At 43.7% G+C, this 10,695-nt stretch overlaps 1 long non-coding RNA gene across 2 annotated transcripts; it reads left to right on the top strand.

Annotated features, from left to right (window-relative positions):
• Window positions 1-3,623: 3,623 nt before the first annotated feature.
• LOC129149149 (uncharacterized) lies at window positions 3,624-10,449 on the top strand. Of its 2 annotated transcripts, none has more exons than XR_008556116.1 (3): window positions 3,624-3,685; window positions 7,776-7,917; window positions 10,380-10,449. It is a non-coding gene; the product is annotated as an uncharacterized LOC129149149 (long non-coding RNA). The 2 variants fall into 2 exon arrangements; XR_008556117.1 differs by lacking the exon at window positions 3,624-3,685 and adding an exon at window positions 4,587-4,660.
• Window positions 10,450-10,695: the final 246 nt, after the last annotated feature.

The raw sequence follows: 10,695 nt of genomic DNA, 5'->3' as shown, positions 1-10,695 counted from the left end.
GATACAGAAGGCACAGAGGAGGCAAGATAGGGTGGTTGGATAAACTTAGAGCAAATCTGTCAGAAGAAGAAGGAGAAATGATGGGAATATCAGAAAGATAAAGTAAAATCTTGTTCCGAATACGTGGAACACTGGAAGGGTGAACACAGAGAAAGGCATGTGGATTCATTCATTCTTCCACACTTCATTCAATAAATAATTAGTGGAGAGCATCCAGGGATGAATGACATATGGCTGGTCCCTCTGCCAGAAAAGCAATGAGACATTTTCATTATGGTGGGGCAAGGGCTATGATGGATGGAAGTTCAGGGACACATGAGAGTAGATAGAACATGTTAGGGAGAGCCGCCTAGATAACGTGGCACCTCCAGAGGCTTGAAGGGAAACAATGAGAGGAGATTTCAACCAGAGGGGGAGCTACGCAGGAGGCAGAGTTATCATGGAGAAGCCCAAGGCTGAAATTCTCTTTGCTCATACAGCTGACATGGAAAAAAATGTATGTACACTGAGTGGCCAGATTATTATGATCTTTGAACGCATAATAATCTGGCCACTCAGTGTATATATATCTGTATATTAGAGGCCTGGTGTATGAATTCGTACATGGGTGGGGTCCAGCCAGCCTGGCCAGGGGGAGGGGACATGGGCGGTTGGCCGGCCTGCCTGCTGGTTGAACCCCTGGTCGGGGGACAATTTGCATATTAGCCTTTTATTACACAGGATATACACTGAATGGCCAGATTATTATGCGTTCAGAGATCATAATAATCTGGCCACTCAGTGTATGTGTGAGTCTCTGCTGTCTTCACCTTGAATACCCCAGCGACACAGGATGCCAGGCTCTGGAACACAACCAGCAGTTTACATTCAGCCAAAGGTTATTGATGTTGCTCTCTGGGTATTTGTAGCTGAAGGTATGCCCGTTTCTTTCCAGTATAAACAGAACAGGGTAACTTTAAGGCAGAACAAGTTAACATGCAGCCAAGGAGAAGGCCCGCCTGGCTGCTGAATACACAGGTGCTATCCCCCAGCTATCAACTCCGGCAGCCTCACAAACTGATGTGTGTTGACAGCCGCAGTAGAACACACTCAGCGTTAAACATAATTAAGCCAAATGATTAGCATCGAATAGAAGCTGGCAGTGAAGAACTGTGGTTTTCGAGACAAAATTACAGGATCGCAGCCTTTCCCGCTGGGAGGATGTCCCACAGATAACAGGCAGCGCCTCCATTTCACAGACGAGAAAGTAAGGCCCCGAGAGGTGCAGTGAAGGCAGAATGCACTGTGGAACGATTTCAGAAGCTACATGGCAACAGGGTAAGAGTGAGGACTCTGAGATCAGACAATTGAAACCCACTGACTACAGGAAATTTCCTTGGTCTCTCTAAGCCTTGGTTTCCTCTTTGAAATCTGGAGTGTTGCTGTGAAGATTGACTGAAGGTTACTGCAGGGCCTGCTCATAGTAAATACATAATAGATCCCTACCCTTGGTCCACCATTATGAGCTGTGGCTTCCTGAGCCTCAGTTTTCCCAGCTGGTAAATAGAGATAAGAATGCTAGTACCTGCCCTAATTACTTGCCAGGATAGGTGGGAGGCTTGAGAATGAGAGCTGTGTAAATCTCCAAGCAAGTTGTTGTTACTATTATGGCAAGACATGTTCTGGTGGAGCCAAGACTGGGCATGCTCAGTGAAAGAGAAAGAGCAGGTGATTTTGTTTCCTGGACAACAGTTGGACTGCAATGCTTGGCTTCTCCCAGTTGGGATCAGAAAGTCTGATAGGCCCACGTGGAGCCCAAGCCTGAGAAGGGTTGCAGTACATGCAATGCGAAAGAGTCTCATTTCAGGGAGGGATTCCAAGGGATGGTGGGAACAGAGAGGCAGGCGTGGGCAGCAGGAAGGGGAGGAAAAACCCGGGGAAACTGAGCAATCTGCCTGCATCTCACTCTGACTTTTCAGATTCATTAAACAGAAAGAAAATCCATCCCCCATAAGGCAAGAAGCAAAACTCCAGGTTGGTCAGTCCACAAGAAATGAAGGCGAGGCTGCAAACAGCACTGAGCACAGTACTTCGCACTCAGGTCCATGCGCTCGACTTCTCCGCAGCTTCAGCGGCTCACAGTCCCTCAGCCTGGTGCTTCTCCCCATCCACCTCTGAGCGCTCTATGATATTGTGCAGCAGAAAGAAGGCCTGGTGCCCTTGGACATGAGTGACTGCTTACTTGCCACTGGAATGATTTGTGCTTTCATAGGCTTCATCCCCCTCCCCGCCACCCCCCGGCCCCAGGGCTCGGGAATGAAGTGGACGATTTTTTAGGAATCTGCTCTGCAGAAAGAAGATCAGTTTGTATTTGGTTTCCCTTCTCCCCAGGCTCTTGCTTCAGCCTAAGACTCCTTTCTGGCTTCCTTACTCCCCTCTAAGTCCAGTTCAGGGCTCTGACAGGGCCCCAGTCACCTCCCCCTCTGCCCTGATCACTTGTGGAATGGTGACTTTACCTCTCTGTCTCCCCAGCACAACGTGGTTCCCTTAGGTAATGGCCTTGTCCTCCTCCTCCTCTTCCTCCTCCCTTTTGTGTTACCCACACTTGGCACAGTACTTCGCACTCAGGTCCGTGCTGCTCAAAATGTTTACAGGTTTGTGGACCAGCAGCATCAGCACCAGCCGGAGCTTGTGAGAAGTGCAGTCTGAGTCCACCCAGACCTACAGAATCTCAATCCTCAATTTAACAAGATCCCTAAGTAATTCATGGCCATCTTCAAGTTTAAGATACTGATGGAGTGGAGTGAGAACCACTTCATCAGTGTTTGTGGAATTTACCTGAAGAATCCAGTTATTCCTACTGAAATTCTCTCCTCCAGGAGGTCAGAACAAATGGTTAAGGAAAGGCACACCCTTCAGCCCTTGGTCCTCAGCTCTGTAGTAGTTCCTGGAGATGAACTTTGCAGAGTCCTGTGGCCTGTTTCCATGTACCTACCACCTACACCCACTCCTTTCAAAGAAACCACAACCTGAACCTGGAATAGAACCGAACGTACCAAAAGGTCTGAGGACATTTCATTGAAACGTGGCTGCCTGATGGGAAGCTGGCAGGACCAGAGATGTCAAGGAGTCTTCACTTGAGGTTTCAAGCATCGTGTTGCAAATTCAATGGTCTGGATTGAGATCAGATGAGTCAAGTTCAGATAAGCATCCAAACCTTTAGACGGGGACTGAAACCAAATCTGTGTTCTCAGGCCATTCTTAATGTGTTGATCACTAGTTTCAGTTTGCTGTCCAACCCAATCCAAGAGAGGACAGTCATTTCTCTAATAGCAGATGCATAATTTGCTCGTCAATGGAAAGTTTAAGCGTAGCACCAAAGGTCAATAGTAGCGAGAAACCTGACACCTTCGAGAGGGTGCCAAACCTCAAGCTTCCAATCATAAAGGCTTCAGTCAAACCTTCTGAGGAAAATACAGCTCATGTGATCCAAAGTCCAGCCTAAACAAGCTGTCCCTTAAAAATGGCTGAGCTCTTTGCTAGCGTGTTAACAAAAACAACAAAGGCAGCACCTTCTGCACCAGAAGACTGGCCCAACTGTGGTTCCCCCAATGGCAACCCAAAGTCATAGCCCAGTGAGGCATGGAGATATTGTGGAAATCAAAGGAAGTGAAACCAAAACCTTCAGCTTTGTTTCCTCAGTTCCGTAAGTTGTGGCATGCTAAACAAGTATCAGTTACTACTTAGGTACAAAACTAAAGTTTCCTAATAGATTCAGAACAGACAGCTATAGATATCAAAGCTGTTAACCCAATGTATATATGCGGGCACTCACCACGCACTAGGGGAAGTGTTAGTATTTAACTGCATTTCTCTTTTCAAATATTCAGTAATCATCTACTGTGTCCCCAAAACTGTGCTAGGCCTGGAGCAGGAGATTTTCTCTTCTTTGAGCCCCTTGCATCCCATCTCAGACTGACAGATGCATCAACCAATAACGTGGTGGGAAAAGTCTTTTAAAAATGATGTGTGCATGGTCTTTAGGGAATTCTTAATGATTATGCTCCAGCTCAACCCCCTGGGAAAACTGTCCCTGAGGATGTCAACAATAAAACTAGATCCTAAAGACTCCATTGGTAATGCTATATAGTTTTTGGAATGGAAATGGCATGAGGGAAGCACACTCATATCAGAGATGATAATGAGGTCAACCACCCGTAGCAGGGGTGGCTTTGTGTCAATTACATATCTCATAAAAATGTGCTTGCCTCCTAATTTTTTTGGATCAATTCCTACTAGAGGAGTTAGGTATGTTTGTAGACTCAGCCCCTTATATTGGTAAGCTACATTTCTGTTCAAAAACACTTTCATAAATGTTTGTTCACTGGGCCATCCAAGTCACCCTGGGGTAGTTGGTGGCTTGTCACAATAGGGCATGGCTAATATGTACAGTGTTGAGATGAGGACTCTCTTATACTATGTCCTCGGTCAAGCAAAAGACAGCTATTTCTCACTTTAAGAAATGAAACATCTCCCTAACTTCCTTCCTCTTCATGTAACTTGTCATTGGATATCCTGGGGTATTAGACTCTCCTCCATTCAGCTGGCTCTGCAGAAACTCAGTCTCCACCACTCAGATTGAAGGAGACCAGAGGAATTCTAGGTCACTGGGCTCTCCTCAGTAGGTATACTAAGCTGCCTTAAAAATAAGTCCTTAGGTTTAAGAGGGAAGGAAGCTAATTCATGAAGGTGGTCAACTATAAATTCAAATTATTTTCATCTAGATTTTACCTTGGCTCCACCTGATGAATATTCAAACTCTGAATAACATGGAAGGTGATTAGCTTAGAGTGACAGGCAATGGGCACTTTATGAATATCATATATATATATATATCCCTAATATGCAAATAGACCAAACAGTGGAACAACTGAGCAATCGGTCGCTATGACATGCGCTGACCACCCGGGGGCACGCATGGAACATAGCGGGCTTCTGCTGCAGCGGGATGGTGGAGCAGGTGAGTGGGGGCACCAGACCAAGGCAAGGCGGGACACTGGTTGCTGTCATCAGGGCAAGCCTCTGTGGTTACCGAAAATTCTTTGCTCTCGCGTGCCATGGTCCCGCCCAGTGTTTGCACCTGCTGCTGGCGCCAGCCCTGCTCGCACCTACTGCCAGCACCAGGGCTGGGCAGGGGTGTGGAGGATGGGCCAAGACCTGCCCCTATGCTCATCACAGCCTTGCGGCCCACAGTTTCTTTCAAGGTGCACGAATTCATGCACTGGGCCCCTAGTATACAATAAGGCCTCACTTAACATTGTTGCTAGTTTATTGAAAACAGCAACTTTAAGAGAAACCAGGTATAACAAAACCCATTTTATCATAGGCTAATTGATATAAACAAGAATGAAGTTCCTATGTCATATTTCTGGTCACAAGAACATCACCACATTTTTAAATGATGACCCCAAACACTTCTAATATTAAACACTGAAATAAATGTGAACTATACATACAATTAAGAAATAAAAAAGGAAGATAATTACTTTTCAACTCGCTTATTCCAGTTTAGGGCTGTGCGGCTAGAGCTCTTCCTGGCAGATCAGGGTGCAAGACCCACCCTGGACAGGACACCCTTCCATCACAGGGCCATTCACACACCCACACTCACTCAGACTGGGACAGTGTAGAAGACATTATGCTTCACCTGCACATCTCTGGGACATGCGCGGAAGCCGGAGCCCCTAGAGAAACCCACACAAACATGGGGAGAACATGCAGGGGGAGAACATGCAGACTCCACACAGTGGCCCTGGCAGGGAACCAAGGTTTTTTTTTCTTCTCATCAACATAACAAGAAAATGACGATGGACAAAACGACATTATTCGATGACCTGCTGTACAGATCTTTAACTCCCTTTAGAAATTTTCTAAGCCTGTGGATTCTTCCTTACTCAAAGGCAGCGCTTGCTTTTTACTCCTCCTCCCAAGGTGAACTACTATGGGCCCTGGCATCCCTCTGTCTTGCAAAGGTCAGACAAGAGGGAAGAGGGAAGAATACAAAGAAACTAAAAACTGTTTACCGGTTAAGACTCTTACTAGTAGCTGGGATGTGCATATGGGCAAGGAAAAGTGTTGACAGTGACATGGCAGACACCATTGCAGTTGGTAAACTGCATCCTCTCCCGGCAAAGAAAGACACTCCCATTAGGGAGAGGAAAGAAGTAGAGAGTGGGCGGAATGCTATGGGCTGGGAAAATAAACAAAAAGAGGCACTTGTATGAGTTCTCATGTTATTTCACTAAAGTCATAATAGGACAGTTTCTCTTCCCCAAGCTTGCCCAGAACAGCTATTTAAAGGGGGAGCAGGAACTGTACAAGCTTTTGCTAGATTCCGAGGTCGGAGCCTTAATTAGAGTCACGACTGTATTGTACGTCTATTTGTGTAACTGTTCAATTAGGAGTGTAATAGCTGGGACAGAGATCTTAATGAGCTTTTAGTGTCGTGATGCTTCAAGACTGCCTTTTTTTGGGTATTGTTATTATTAAGCTTTCATCCTGGCTTTTTCCTCTCTGCAGTCCAATTATACATTTCTCCCTTCAGACAGGGTGAGGTTCAAGGCTGAGTCTTTGTACGCTGAAGATGGGCTGTTGTTCCCTCAGCATCTTCATGATGAACGTTTAAACTGTTGCTTGGATCTACCCTGTGGTGGTCAATATAACCTCTGGGAATGTTGGGATCAAGGGCCAATCTTTTACAGCTGAGATAGTGAAGGGTCAGGAAGATGAAGCGATCTACCTGATGCGGTGCAGAGTGAGTGACAGAGCCGGCTGGCCCCCAGGAGGCCAGACTCTCCAGGGGCAACACAACCAAAACACTTGCACATGTCATCTTAAGGTCATCCTAACACTATGTCATCCACAATTAACCCAACTGGATCATCTGTTTAAAAAATAATTCCTTCCCCAAGACATCATTTTGTTGGTCTTCACTAAATAGGTACTTTACTTCATTTTTCTTTGCTGTTCACTATTTAGACTTGGGTACAGTGAAAGGGGAGAGTTGCATTTTGTGTTGTACAAAGGGAGTAGTATTCAAACATTCTGATTTAAACAGAGCTGGTCTGGGAAACCTGTATTCACGAAACCTCCTCAGTGGAGATGGTGGTATTTTGTTTTTTTGCTTTAGGAAAGGATTTCCCACCTCAGTTTCCTCAGACGTAGAATTGACACAATCATGGCACCTACCTTACAGGATTGTTGGGACCATTAAATGAAATAACACAGTTAAACTGTTTAGCATAATATTTGGAAAACAGTTAATCTCAATCAATGCTGGCTGCTTTTGTTCTTATTCACTCATTACCCCAAAAGGATGGCCAGAAGATTCTATATGCTTACAAGTCAGAATCACTTTTATATTTGTAGGAGGAGGTGGTGAAGATAGGGTGGCATGCTGGGCGTGATGTCTGTGCTAATATTTTGAGATGATTAAAAAGAAAGAGAAAATTAATGCCAGAGCTTGTGAAAATGAATACTGAGACAAAAACAATTATTCTATTATAAATTAATAATGCAACTCATTTATGATGTGTTATTGAGTGCTTGAAGAATGAATTGCCCTCAAATATTCTCTTCAAAATCCATTTATCGCCCAAGATACATTTAAGGGTAGTGTCGCATTTTGAAAAATGTTATTTTATTCGCCATAATTTTTCATGGTTCCAATGGGGACCTGGTGACAGCCCTACACAGCAAATGTCCTTCATGTTGCCATCCTTTCTTTTCCTTTAAAGCTGAATCGTCCTGAGACCACTCAAAATGTGATTTATTTGTCCCCCAGCCAGTAGAAGGTTCCATGTAGGTGAAAATGGATATTTGGCTAGTGAAAGAGAAATGGAAATGAGACCCGCAGGCTGACTTATTCAGGAGAAAGAGGTAAGTAACTTAGGAACATTAGATCACTCTACATTCCGACTACATGGAGTTATGGATGATTCATGTCCCTTAGAGATACATATGGACTTACATGTGATCCATCAGGAAGAAAGAAGGCTGGAGCACAATAAAGATAATGAGTATCATTTTAGCATCTCAGTGCTGGGCCTTGTGCTGTGTGCTCTGTATATATGTATTCACATAGTAATTGCAATCCAGTGAACCTTAGATTCCATATGTTCAAAGTCAAAGAGCAAAATGTACCACTATCACTTGGTTCATCTCAAGTTTGGGTTGATTCTAAAGGACCACGATGTTGCCAGCATTGCAGAGACTTTTTCTTTATCTCATCTCTTCCTTTTGGGGAAAAGTATGAGGCATCCACTTTCACATGAAATTGATGTAAGGATGCAATATGAGGCTAGAGAAATGCAAGATAAAAATGAATGAAGATGTGTTTAAATCCTGACTCTCTCATTACCTGGTCCAATGTTCCCACTTCTTTAGGGAGATGTCAGACAGATTGGATGGACTATGGGAAAGGCTGGCTGTTAGAGGAACTGGGTTCCATCCCCATCTGTAAATCTGACTGTCTGCAACCTGGCCCTGTACGTGTCCTTGCAACTCTGTTTCCTCATCTATCAAATGAGGAGGTTGAACTAGATGATTTCCAAGGTCTATTCAGCTTGAACATTCCATCCTCTTATATAGAACATTTTATTCTATTATCTCTGTGCTCTTATAAGTAGAAGCATGTAGCCCTGGGCTTATTAATATTAACTGGGGCAAACAAGTGAAATTACTTTATGAAAATAGAGCTGTGGTTGCTGCTTGGAGCCAAATCTGCCTTATGAGACTTATTCTAAGCATCGGTGATGGGACTGCTGATGGCTCCTTGGCCAGAGCCCATGAAACCCCTGCCATTTCACTTTCCAGTTGGTGCCAAAAGTGAGTGTCCTCCACAAACCCATGAAACAGAAGCACAACACATTTAAGTGAAAGGAATGAGTAGCATCAATCATGGTTCGTCTGAGTCATCTTTCATCCATCTCATTCCTAATGCCTGTTTAGTCGAGCTCAGTCCAAAGGCCAAGCTTTCCTAGAAGTAGCCCCTGTTAGCCTCAGCCCATAGTGGTGGGTTATTCCTCTGAACCTTAGAAGATTCCTGCTCTCTACACTCTTATTAATTATAGTCTGGGACTCAAGCATGTCGATATGGTTCAATATGGAGATGTATAATGAAGACCCTTTGTGCCAGAGGCAATGGTTTATGCATTGGGGGGATATAGATGGAAGGCCATGAGCTACATATTTGACCTACATTGCCCTGTTTGCCAAGTTTATTTTAATGCTCTGCTCTCTGGTTCTAACAAAAGATGCTGTAAAAACAAGAGCACAAACTGTATTAATGCATATCCTACAGGAATTTCACTGAGACTACAGCCAAGTCAATCTCTCAATGTTCACTGTACAAAGTCCTATGAGAGAGATTATTTTACCATTTAATTTCAGAAACATGGCTATCCCACTTGGATGATCATTTTGTTAATAAGAATTAGGAACTGACAGTGTATGACCTTTCGTTTTGGCTGCCAGGAAGCCCAGGTCAACTGTAAAATGAATTAATATGATTTTTCTTGTTCCCTATGAACTGTATAAGTTTCATTTGGTCATAATAGTTTTCAATTTTATTTATGCTTTCTCTGATATTTATATTTTGCCATTGTTGTATACCAGAAGTGTCCTTTTAATTTGTCCCAAGTATTTCTTAAAATGAGATAAAATATAAGTAAATACATGAATCAAACCCATAATTTCTTTGAAACTGAAATGCCTAGCATTGTGCCTGAAATATAGCAGGTATTCAATAAATGCCTACTGCCTGGCTTACAGGGAGACACACTCACCTTATAAGGAAGCACTTTCTGAGAGTCAGAGCTGCTTAAAGAAGAGCTGCAAAAGCTCCTGCCTCTGGAGGGGTCTGTGAACATACTGGATAAGCACTTTGGTCAAGTTATCCTCAGTTTCTTTAACTATAAAATGTGAGTAAAAATATCTCCCTTTGAGGTTGTTGTGAATAGTATATTCGGGGTACTCTTCACCTACTGTCTCATACATGTGGTGAGCATTTGAAAAAACTAGCTATTATTATTAAAGGGGACTTATGCATGGAAAGCTGTTTTATTAGTTCACTTCCAATAATGACTGTTGGTTAGAAAGTTCTATGGCTACATTGAGAGGGATTTAAGCAGCAGACGAGGGGCTGGATGTGGCAGTCTTTGGGCTTCCTCTCAAACCCAAAGTTCACGATACTCGGGATTTAAATCCATTTCATCAGAGGTACTATAACAGTATTGGGTAAAAACATTAAAAGATTCTAGTGTCATTTTATTAGTTCTTTCTTCTTTCATGTGTAAATTTCCCTTTGGGCCTTATCAATTGTATATTAAAATATTTTCCAGGGAAAAAAGACCCAGGAAGCGGAGAGTTGAGAAAATGTTGGAGAGCACTTCACGCCCCGCTGTCAATCTGTAAATAAAGTGCTGCTTTCTCTATGGCTCGCCAAACACAGGCTGGCAACCTGATTATTTCCACTCAGGTGCAGGCAGCACATTTCAAACAGCAAAGCTGCCCAGAATGCATGCGGAGTGCAATGGATGCTTGTTTCATTCCTGTCTACCTCACACCAAATTGCTCCAGGACGCACCCCCATGATTTTCTAGTAGTTTGATAGCGGTGTCCTTCAGAAAACATGCCACATTAAAAACACACACCAAC

This window comes from Eptesicus fuscus, chromosome 5, assembly GCF_027574615.1.
Source record: "Eptesicus fuscus isolate TK198812 chromosome 5, DD_ASM_mEF_20220401, whole genome shotgun sequence".
Taxonomy (NCBI): domain Eukaryota; kingdom Metazoa; phylum Chordata; class Mammalia; order Chiroptera; family Vespertilionidae; genus Eptesicus; species Eptesicus fuscus.
This window is presented reverse-complemented; position numbering and strand designations above follow the sequence as displayed.